At 38.9% G+C, this 10,385-nt stretch overlaps 1 protein-coding gene and 1 pseudogene across 1 annotated transcript in view; one reads left to right on the forward strand and one right to left on the reverse strand.

Annotated features, from left to right (window-relative positions):
- Positions 1 to 10,385, reverse strand: part of Abcb7 (ATP binding cassette subfamily B member 7) — a 272,876-nt gene that overhangs the window by 193,218 nt on the left and 69,273 nt on the right. The gene's annotated exons all lie outside the window — the stretch shown is intronic.
- On the forward strand, positions 7,268 to 8,244 carry LOC105741123 (annotated as a pseudogene).

Below are 10,385 nucleotides of genomic sequence, written 5' to 3' on the forward strand. Positions count from 1 at the left end.
CTTTTAGTTTTCAAAGGTATGTCTGCTGAGTATAAAATTCAAAGAGGACAAATCTTTTCTTTCAGTTCTTTAACTAATCCAGTTTCTTACACAGTTGGTCCTTTTTTTTCTTTCTAATGTGGAATAAAGTGCTACTTAATTTTGTTCTTCCATAGCTAATATTTTTTTGTATATGCTTTAATGATTTTTTTCTTTACAAGAAGTTTTTGACAATTTCATTTTTGTGTATCTTGGTATGATTTTATTTAAATGTCTTTGCAAAAGATTCAAAAAAATAAAATAAAATAAATAATTAATACAGTGTAAAAAATAAAGCTATTCCTTGATTTAAAAAAAAAATCACAAGAGACAAATTAACTCCCTCCTCACACAAAAATAAACAGTTCTTTTCAATTTCCATTGTAAGTGCAAAGGGTAATCTTTGGATGTGAAATAGCTTTGGAATTACCATATATAAAAGCTAGCAATTAACCTTACAAGATAGATAGATAGAAAGTACCAGACCCAAATTGAGTGTGTTAGAAAAGGAGGTATCACTATGTTACCAACTGGCCTTGCACCCTTGGGCTCACAGCACTCCTCCTGCACCAACCTTTTCTGTAGCTGGGAAAGTAAGCCTGTGCTACCACACCTGGCTCTCACTTGGAATTCTATCAAACATTTAATGAAAAACTTATCAATTTTATAACATCTCTTCCAGAGCATTGAGGTAGAAGGAATACTTCCTTGCTCATTTTATAAGGCCAGAATTCCCCCCCCTCCAAAAAAAACCCACAAAACTATACTAAGACAGTACTAGAAAAAAAGTACATACTTATATCTTTCATGAACATAAATGCAGAAATCCTCAACAAAATCGTAGTAAACTGAATGAAAACAATGTACAAGACTGGGTGTGGTAGCACACGCCTGTAATCCCAGCTCTTGGGAGGCTGTAAACAGGTGGATCACTACCAAGTCCGATCAAGTAGTGAAATCCTGAACACCCTGTAGACCCTTTCCTAAAATACAGAAAAAAAAACATACAAAAAGAATTATATGCCATGCCATGTAAGATTTATTCCAGGTATACAGGTGGGTTCAACATTTGAAGCAAAAGTAATGTAGGTGTCTTAGTTACCCTTCTCTCGTTGCTGGGAAAATACCCAACACCCAAAATGAAAAAAGGAAAGGTTTATTTAGTTCACAGTTACTGGAGGTTTCAGTCCATATTCAGCTGAGTACAAGGCAGAGCAGCACACAGCAGAGGGCAACCTTTCATGGTGGAGGCAAAGAGCAAGAGCACAAGGGAAGCAGTAGTTCAAGCAGCTAATTTCTCTTTTCTTCTTACATTGTAATGCAAATTACCTGCCCCAGGGCAGGTGCGGCATCTACACCCACAATAATCAATCACAAACTCCAAAAGCCGCCCAGGACTGCAAGAGGCCTTGGGGGACATCTATACACAAACTGTAACAGCAGTCTATCACATTAAAAGTTAGGGGAAACCCCCCCCCCAACAATGCATCAATAGATGAAAAAATTGGTAAAACCAACACCCATTCATTATAAAAATTCTCACAAATTGTGATAGAGCGGAACTCCCTCAACTTCCTAAAGAATATCTAAAAAAAAAAAAGCTACAGCTAGTACCACACTTGGTTATTACAAACCAGATGCTTTTCAAGATCTGTAACAAGGATATTCACTCCTACCAAGCAGTGATATTAACTGATTTCGTCAACTTGAGTACAAAATGCCCAATTAAATTTTTTCAGCTGGGTGTAGAAGACCCAATCTAGAGAGGTTTGTTGCCAGAATGATATAAAAGGTAAAGAAAAGGATTTCTTCTGTTTCTTAGGAGCAGCTCTAATTTTTACCTTCACTTTGGACGTTGTCTCCTACTTACAGCACTCTTCAGCCTTCTTTGACAGACTTGATAACAGTCTCACACAGGACACTATCTATGGTGAGATCCAGGCCTTCGACTGGATGCACTGGATGTGCACCATGTAGGCAGATCCACTGCATTCTTTCATATCTAAATCTTTGGACACACACTGTAAATTATTGTTTATTTCTGTATCTTGAATTAAGTCTGTTCCTCTAGTAAGTACTGAGTGACAGAATTTGCTACCAGAGAAATGCAGTTGTTGCTGTGACTACACCTGCCCATGTGGTTCAGGAGCCTTTGGACTAGGCTTGTGGAAGACTTCAGAAAAGTTTGGAGATGCCCATTAAGAAGCAATCTTTGAATGCCTTAAGCTGTGCATGATGAGAGATTCTGGTCAGAACTCAGATCTGAATGCTGAAATAACACTGCTGGTAAAGATCAGACTAAGGAGATTTCTGGCAGGAAGGTGGATTGCACTGGTTGTTGCACTCCAGATGGTATGTGTGTATGTTGACAGAAAGTCTGCATTTTGCTTATGTCCAGAGATTTTGTTTGAGACAGATTATGGGCCATGGCCTAATTAATCTTACAGAGGAAATTTCAAGGCAGTCTAATGTTGACATAATGGCATGGCTACTATTTGGGGCTTTTAGACAGAACTATGTTGAGAATCAAGAGCAAAGAGCCTAGAACGATGATTTAAAATGAGTGTAGCCAGAAAGGAAACACTAGTAAAGCTGTAAACTCCAAAGTTAAAGCTGAAGAGAATTTGGCTGTTAAAAAGGAAGGACAATGGAGGGCTAGCGAGGTAGCTCAGTGGACTAAGCACCTGCTTAGGCAAGCACAGGGACCTAGGTTTGGTTCCCTGCATCACATGTAGGGCTGGCCCCACTCCTAAGTGCTCTGAATCAGCCACTGAGACTGGGCGTGGTGGTGCATGCCTATAATCCCAGTGCTGGGAAGGCTGAAAACAGGAGGGTTACTACAAGTCCAAGCTGTATAGTGAGACCCTGTATCAAATACATTTAAAAAAATGAAGGACAATGGAAAAGATAGAGTCAAGACATCACAAGAAACACTAGGACTCCAGCCTTTCCAGCCTCAAAGTTGCACTGAAAGGAAAGTCCCAGAGTACCATGTTCCAGAATGGCAGCATCCTATAGAATTTCTTGCTCAAGATTGGGTTCAGAGTGCTCAATGTTCCGGGCACTTGCACCCTACAGCCAAGAGAGAGAAGAAAGCCGTGCTACTGTCCAGCTGCCAGCAGACCTTGGTGTCATCTACATGGGGCTGATCTTAGGTCCCTGGAGAATGTAAGAGTTATGGGTCAGAAAGGCTTACACCCAGATCTCTGAAGAAAGTCTGGGAGACCAGGCAGTAGGCTCTTGAGACAGCAGTTAGTGAAGGTGTGAGTGTGAAGCTAAAATTATAGGAGACTCTAAAAGGCTGGAGATGCCAGTAATGTGGCTCATCTGACAAAAGGTGCAAGGAGTGAACAAAGCCTTCCCAAAAGAGAAGCTATGGGGGCCTGTCATGCACCTGTTCATGCAAATGCAGTCAGGAGCAGGATACTGTGGTTCAATCCCCAGCTCCACCTGTCTTACCAGACCAGCCCTTAAGGCAGCCTGAGCCAGCTCAAAAGAAAAAATTTCCTTCCCAACTTTTGGGCTGGCCAAATAGCTCAGCAGATTAAAGTACCTGCTTAGGCAGACACAGAGGCCAGGAGTTCAATCCCCAGGCATGCCTTGTTGGCCCTGCCACCAGCCGGGGGTGAGCTGAGACGTTGAGACTGGACATGGCACACACCTATAATCCCAGCACTTGGGAGGCTATAAAACAAGAGGTTCACTACGAGTACAATCTACGCAATGAGACCCTATAGACCTTGTAGAACCTGCCCTAAATTTAAAAAAAGGGAAGCCATGAGGGCTGCAAGCACACAGTGTAGTAGGGGCAAATCTACCCTACTGCTGGGCATGGAGCCACAGGACTTAATGTTTGTCCTCATGGGTTTTGGACTTGCTTTGGTCCCATTTATTTCTATCCCTGTATTGGTAAAGAGAACGTTTACCATGTGCCACAGTATATTGGAAACATTTAACTTTCTTTTCATTTCTACAGGGGCTAGCAGCTAAGACTTTTCCTTAAATCTCACAGACTTTGGATCTGGACTTTTTGGCAATGTAAAACTGACAGGGTTTGGGCAACTCTTAGAGATAGAGTAAATGTCTTTCTCATTAAGGATGTGCATGAATCTTTGGAGGCCAAGTGCGTAATACTATGGCTTGTTTAGGTGTCCCTACAAAGCCTCATGCAGTCATAGGCGAGTCTTTTCAGAGAAAACTAGATATAGTGATGGTGGGATTAAGTGTGTAAGGCTGGGATCAAGAGTATGTGATTATTAAATTAGTCCACTGATTGGATTGGCATAGTTCTGGAAGTAAACAATGGAAAATTTCTCCCTGATTTTGAGTGCCACCCATCATAAGGGCAGGTAGCCTGGAGAGAACAAAAGGAACTGAAAGAGAGCTGCTGCAGTTGCTCATCAATTACTTCTTGCTGATTTTGCTAATTCCTGCCTTACATACCATGAAATGTATTTTTAACACTGTAATGCCCTTTTTCATACTATCCTGTCTTGGAGGCAGCCAATATAGACTGCAAATTCTACAAACTGTGAGAGGAAATAAAGCTGCCTTCCTTTAGCTTTAGGTGTCAGGTATTCTGCCTTAGTAACGAGAAAAGTAACCAAGACACAAGCCAATTCAGCAGAATACTGTTGACAGGTATGATACCTGCATACTGCAATGAGAAGACCAAAGTAAAAATTCTACAAATTAGAAGAAAATAAAAAATCATCTTTGTTGAGAGAAAACATGATCATTTATATAGAAAATTCAAAAGAATGAACAAAAAATCTAGTGGAACTAATGAGTGATTGTAATAAGATTATGAGATTAATATAGGAAATTACTTTCTTTTTTTTTTGGCGGAACCGGGGATTGAACTCAGGCCCTTGCGCTTGGCAGGCAAGTGCTTATTCTGCTGAGCCATCTCCCCAGCCCTAATTACTTTCTTAAATACCAGAAATAAATGTAATTTGAAATTAAAGTACAGTATCATTTACATTTACATCCAAAAGAGTAAATACTTAAGTATAAATCTAACAAATATGCACATTATCTACATAAGAAAAGTCCGGTGAAAGAAATCAAAGAAAATACAAATTAACGGAAACAAATTCCATGTACACAGATAGGGAGACTTGGTACTGTCAAAATGTTTGTTCTGACAGAGTTGGTCCTTAGATTCGCTGCAACTCCAACTTTTAAAACTCCCATTAAGTTACTCTGAGTATATCAACAAACTTATTTCAAAGTTTATATGGAAAGGCAAAATATACAGACTAACAGCCGGATGTGGTAGCATACATCTGCAATCCTAGCACTCAGGAAGCTGAGGCAGGAGGATCTCTGTGAGTTTGAGGCCAGGCCAGGCTACAAAAAGAGCAAGGCGAGCCTGAACTACATAGGAGATCCCGTCTCCAAAAAGACCAAAAAAAAAAAAAAAATGGACTAGTCAATACAATATTGAAGGATAACAAGAAGGTCGGGAGACTGACTTTATGCAACTTCAAGAACTACTATAGGCCCAAGGAGATAGCTCAGTAGAATAAGTGCTTGCCTGGCAAGCACAGGGTCCTGAGTTCAATCCCCAGAACTGCAAAAAAAAAAAGAACTGCTATAAATACATTTTAATCAAGGTAGTTTGGATAGACACAACAATACACAAATAGATTGGTGGAATAATGTAGACACGCACAAACAGCTTTCTGATCTTTCTTAAAGTAACACAGTAGGAAAAAAGGATGTTTTAAACAAATAGGGCTGGAACAACTGGACAAACATATTTAAAAAAAAATCTAACCACACATTATCCACCTTTCACAAGAACTAACTTAAGGTACATCACAGACTCTAATACAAATTAAAAAATATTGACCAAGAAGAAAACATAAGAGAAAATCTAGGTGAATTTGGATTTGATCATGAATTTTAAATAAAACATCCATGAGAGAAAAAAATGGTAACGTAAACATCATTAAAATAAAAAATTTTGGTGGAGGTGTTGGCAAATGCCTGTAATCCCAACACTCAGGAGGCTGAGGCAGGAGAACCACTATGAGTTTGAGGCCAGCCTGGGCTACATAAGTGAGTTCAACTGCCAACTTGAGACCCCCATCTCAAAAAAAATGTTTAAATAAAAATTTAAAATTTCTACTTTATGAAACACTGTTAAGAAAGCAGTAAGAAAAACCATGGACTAAGAAGAAATACTTGGGGGTCAGGGAGATAGCTAGGCAGTCTAAGTGCTTGCCTGGCAAGCACAAAGACCCGGGTTCAACCATTGGTACCTCATGCCATGCAGGCCCAGGAACCCACCAACATTAGGCATGGTGGTGCACACCTGTAATCCCACCAGTGGGGAGGCTGAGACAGGAGAATCGCTGAGTCTGAGCTGTGTACCATGACCCTATACCAATCAATCAATTAATTCATTCATTAAAAGAAATATTTGTAAGATACTTATATGACAAAAGACTGATATCAAAAACATGTAAAGAACATAACCTTAACAATACAAAAACAAATTTAAAACCACAGAAAACGTATATGCACTTCAGCAAAGATACACCACTAGCAAATAAACACATAAATAGATATTGAACATCAAACTACATCAGGAAATTGAAATTTAAAACAAGAAAATCTGTCACTATATCTGCAGGTATAAGCAGAGTTAGCAAACCTTCCACTAGATACCTGCTCAAAGGAAACAAAATTACTGCATTTTAAAGATACCATTACCTCCATGTTCACTGCAATATTATTCACAATATATGTGACAGAGAAACAACCTAAGTGTTGATAGACAAATGTATAAAGAAAATGTGATACATTTGGTAAAACGTGGATGAAATTAGAGGACACTGTGCTACATAAAACAAGTCAAGAATGGAAAAGTAATTCAAAATCTCAAGTGTATATAAAGAAACTTTCTGAAGTCAAATACACAGAGAGAATAGATACTTCTCAAGGATAGAAGACAGAATGGGGAGATGTAGATTAAATGATAAAGTAGCAGATGTGTACCTTAAACAAGTCTAAAGTTCTAAGGCACATGAAGATTACAGTTAATAAAAGTATATTTATAATACTAGGGATTTCTGCTGGGTGTAGTGGCACATGCCAATCAGTATTCAAGAGGCTGAGGCAAGACGACCCTATAAGTTAAAGGCCAGGCTGGGATAAATAGGGAGTTTAAGGCCAGCCTGAACTGTATAAGTAGACCTTGTCTGAAAGACAAAAAAAAAAGTGACCTCTTTAGGGACCGATGGGCTATGAGGACTCTGTCTTAATGGGTGGTATTAGTCTTCCTAAAAAAGGGCTTGATGGAGCAAGTACTTCCTTTTCTTTTCCTTTTGTTCTGCTACCATGTGACGACTCAGCAATTGGGTATCATGTATAGAGCCAAGAGTAAATCTTCACAAAACACCAAGTCTATCAGTGTTATCATCTTAGACTTCCTAGTCTCTAGAACTGGGAGAAACAAAATTCTATTACTGATACACTGCCTAGTCAAAGGAAGGTATTTTATTATAACAACATGAAGTAACTAAGATTGGATTTTCAAAAGAAAAACTCGAGTCCTCTTTCCGAGCCTACCTAGAGATCGGAGAACTGCCCAGCAAGAATATGGAATCTGAAAACACGAAGACTGAAACTATGGAAATTGCGACTATTTCTTCTATTTCTGCTTTGCAAGCCCTCTCAAATCTACTTTATCTTGAAGAAGAGATTGATTTTGACTCTGAACAGTCAAATTGTTCATCTTCTATTGGAGCTATGAATCCTGGTAATATTGGACCATCAAAAGTGGAAGAGCTCAAAGTCATTGCTCAAGCCAGTGATGAAAATAGTGAGGACATCTGGACTCCAGAAGAGGTTCCCGAAGGAGCAGAGTATGACGACATGTGGGATGTTCGAGAAATCCCAGAGTATGAGATTATATTCAAACAGCAGGTAGGAACAGAGGATGTGTATCTAGGATTGACAAGAAAAGACTCTTCAACAGCATGTTGTCAGGAGCTAGTGGTTAAAATTAAACTGCCCAATACAAACCCTTCTGAAATTCAAATTGATATCCAGGAAATGGTTGTTGATCTTCGTACTCCTAATAAGAAGCTATTGGTAAACCTTCCCCAACCTGTGGAATGCAGCAGCGCTAAAGCTCTCTATATCGCAGAGAATGAAACTCTAGAAGTCACCATGACTATGAAAAGAGAATTCGATTTTATCAATTTTTTCTGAGATTGTATGATCAAGAGCAAAGTTGATAAATACATTAAGAACAATTTTAAACTTTGGGAAAAAAAAAGAAAAAGAAAAACTCACTAGGAATTTTGATAGTATTTTGAAAGACAACTAAGTCATATGGTTCCTAACTCCACAGAATCTGTGTTATTACCCTAATAACTATTAAGATATTATAGAATTTAATACACTCAACAGGGATTACTACTAAGATGTTTGATATGCACACAGATAGTGAAGCTTAACAGCCTAAGTTCTATGGTAATAATAATAAGCTTGTCTTCTGGATGGTTAACAACCTAAGTCTGCAGACTAAAATTAGATGAAAAGGAGGGAAGCAAGGAAAGCCAACATTTTGGCCCTAGCCTTCCAAGGTCAATTAAGACTCAGGACATATGAGAACTTGTACCGTAACGTCATGTAACTCGGTAGTGTCCCAAATTTTCTGATCAAAGAGATTATGGGTTCAAAGAGGAAGGCGACTGATGATGTAGAGTGTGCCTAAGGAGAGTCACATGGAGAGAAAACATTCTCTCAGGCTTTCATAGAGAACACATTGGCCAAGCAATGGCCGTGACTCATCCACATGGCTGACACTGACAAACAATCTGAGGTACAGGATCTCAGGATAAATCCTGAGGGGATTTCACTGACCTTATGAGACCCAAAAGCTACAACTCCTGTTGCTTAGGTCCTGCTTTACCTTCGTCTTAATCATCCAGCAGAAAGGTATAAAAACGAAATATAAGTAAAGCCATACTGTTATGTTGAGCTGTAGGGGACTCAAGTCAACAATTTCTGACATTGCCAGTGAAGCGGAAGACCCAACACTATTATGGACTACTGAACTCTTTTAGATTATTTTGCTGAGTTAACACACCTATAAAATTCAAATAATGGAACTTAACAAAAAAAGGGTATACAGATGAATTTCCATTTTGTATCTGTGTATTCAAAGTAGTTGGGATAGATATATAGTTACATTCTCTTAATGAATAGAGGGATTTGTTTTAATGGTGTATCATGTCCGCATCTTGTACAGCAATTAACCACTGGGAGGAATGTATGCAATGCGTTAATTATTGAAATTGTCCTACCAATTTGATTTGAAACTGTCTCATTGCTATTTGCTTATCAATAAAATTATGGGGAAAAAAACAGGGATTCCTAGCAATGACCCTTAAATGAATGGAAACTTAGGTAGTTCACTTGCAGAAACACATACTGATTCTTCAGCTGAGTGAGTTTCTATGGTTTGGAAATAACTAAAGTTTATTTCACATTTCAAATTTCAAACAGCGGGGCAATGGTATAGCTGAGTAGAACAAGCACCTACCTGGCAAACACGAGGACCCAAGTTCGATTCTCAATACCAGAAATAAATTTCAAACAGCAATTATATGTACTGAGTTTAGATATTACAGATTTTATTTTTTCTAATTTTTTTTATTTTTGCGGAACTGGGATTGAACTCAGGCCCTTGAGCTTGCCTGGGAAGCTCTTATTCCACTGAGCCATGTCCCCGGCCCCCCAGATTTTATTTTAATAATGCACTCAAGAAAAAAAAAAAGTAGGGCTAGGGAAATAGCTTGGCGGTCTAAGGAAATGCCGGTCAAACCCAAGAACCCAGGATCAATCCCTGGTACCACACATAATGCTGGCCCAGGAACCCAGGCACACAGTGCCGGGCAGCAAAACCAGAAGTGTTAGCACACACCTGTAATCCCAATACTAGGGAGGCTGGGATAGGAGAAAACTATAAGTCCAAGCTGTGTAGTAAGACCATGTGTCAAATACATGAATGAATAAATAAATACACCATTTTTTTAAAAAATTAAAAAAGAAAATAGTTGCCAACACTGTGGATCTTCTCTACTGCACAATACATGGTAGTATCTTTTTTAAAAAACAAAATAGCAAAAGTTGAGGTCCTGATGGATTCACACCTGAATTTCACGACAAATTTACACAAGATGAAATCCCTATACTCCACAAACTCTTCCATGAAATTGAAAAGGAAGCAATCTTCCCAAAATCATTCCTGGAGCAAAGTATTATACTGACACTAAAACCAGGGAAAGATGCAACTAAGAAAGACAACTACAGGCCAATCTCCCTCATGAACATAGATGCCAAAA

This window comes from Octodon degus, unplaced genomic scaffold, assembly GCF_000260255.1.
Source record: "Octodon degus isolate 3935 unplaced genomic scaffold, OctDeg1.0 scaffold00301, whole genome shotgun sequence".
NCBI classification, from domain to species: Eukaryota; Metazoa; Chordata; class Mammalia; order Rodentia; family Octodontidae; genus Octodon; species Octodon degus.